The sequence below is a fragment of the Rhyacophila brunnea genome, unplaced genomic scaffold (assembly GCF_057557595.1).
Source record: "Rhyacophila brunnea isolate RB1 unplaced genomic scaffold, BYU_Rbru_1.0 scaffold_21, whole genome shotgun sequence".
Taxonomy (NCBI): domain Eukaryota; kingdom Metazoa; phylum Arthropoda; class Insecta; order Trichoptera; family Rhyacophilidae; genus Rhyacophila; species Rhyacophila brunnea.
Genome location: NW_028232871.1, coordinates 24819043 through 24820765, shown reverse-complemented (window position 1 = coordinate 24820765; position 1723 = coordinate 24819043). Strand labels below are relative to the sequence as shown.

The following is a 1723-nucleotide window of genomic DNA, read 5'->3' as shown; positions in this document are numbered from 1 at the left end:
ACCTATATAAGATATTTTTGGAGTAATTATATAATAATAACATTTAGTACCTATTAATCTTATTATGCAGTAAAAAAAATATAAGTACAGTTTCTTTAGTAAGTTAGCTGACTCTGAACTTGAATAATAGTAATTATACTTTCTAAATTAGCAAGTAAGTATAACATTATTCAGTGACTTGCATATATATGAGACAATTTTGTTCGATTTCGCATCGGTTCCGTAGTGTAGCGGTTATCACGTCTGCTTTACACGCAGAAGGTCGCCGGTTCGATCCCGGCCGGAACCAGTTTTTTGCACTTTATTAATTCAAAATAATATATTAATCAGAAATACTCTGATTTATTATTGCGTTAAGTATATTGTGAGATATAACCATTTAGTATAGGAAACATAATGGAATAACAAAAATTAATATTATTTTGATGTTAATTTTTACTTAAAACTTACTATAAAATATTTATTTTCTTATCGTGCCATCCCGTAACGAAGGTCGGCCATCATGACATCAATCTTTGCTTTATAATCTGCTATCCGGAATTGTTCGATGGATCCGCACTCGTACCAATCACGGAAAAATGCAGCGTCGTCCTCTGCTACACTTCCCGTTGATCTTTTTTTGGAGGACAAGTTAAGGAATGCTGTACTTTTTTCCTCTCATAATGTGGCCGAACTTCTCAGTCCTTTCACATTCGATTGAGAACATAAACACTTGTCATCCGGTTAGTCCAAGGAATTTTGAGGAAGCGTCTATATAGTCACATCTCTCCGTTTAGCGTCCATACCTTGATACTATAAAAAAGGATTGAGAGAAAATGACAATTAATACACCACACGCAATCTCAGATCTAGTGTAAAGTCTCGATTGCTAATTAGGCAAAAATCTCAACTCTAGCTTTTATTTCCTGAGACTGGTCCCATTTCTCATTGACCCATAATATTTATAGTGGGTCACACGTTCAATCGGTACGTTGCTGATAACACAACTTGAGTTGGTGTTTGACGTCGCTATTTCTTGATACTGTTCATTTTTATAGCTAACAATGAAAAATGATTTTTATATTATGTTTATTAATTACGTTATCAACATATTATATTTTGTATATTGTTGTTTTACCTTGCCAATGATTGATTATGGCGTTGGCAGGTGTTTTGGGCTACAAACCTCTCATAAGAATGCTTTAATAATAGCTGTCTGTATCGACACCGTTATAACGGAGTTATAATAATATCTTCCACGTAAAAGTCATTTTAATAATTCACTGAAAATTAATTACACTTTTTATAAAAGAAGAACCTTAATTTTATACGTAAACAGTAAACATTTTCATTTCCTTGTGTAAGAGCAACAAACATTATCAAATCGTGTAGGGTGAGATAAATTTCAAACATCAATATTATTTTTCTGAATTGTATCGCTGGAAAAACGTTCTGTATATTTATTTAGGAGCACAAACAAAATTTTTCGTGTACATAGTATTACAGAAAATGTTTTGTTTGACTTTACCAATATGTTTTGACTTCACAAACACTAAGTTTTATTGTTTTCGGTGGTATTCTACCTTGATACTTGTAATAATATCTCAAATGAATATTAGTTTGTCCGCAACATATCTCACTTCTTTGTGATAACTTTGATGGTTCAATATTAGTACCTATATTATGTAGATAATTGTATATTTTGTTCAATAATAATATTATGTCTGTCACTTTAGAACATATC

At 31.6% G+C, this 1723-nt stretch overlaps 1 non-coding gene across 1 annotated transcript; it reads left to right on the top strand.

The window, feature by feature from the left end:
• The first annotated feature begins 216 nt into the window (after window positions 1-216).
• Window positions 217-289, top strand: TRNAV-UAC (transfer RNA valine (anticodon UAC)). Its single transcript has one exon. It is a non-coding gene; the product is annotated as a tRNA-Val (tRNA).
• The last annotated feature ends 1434 nt before the right edge of the window (window positions 290-1723 follow it).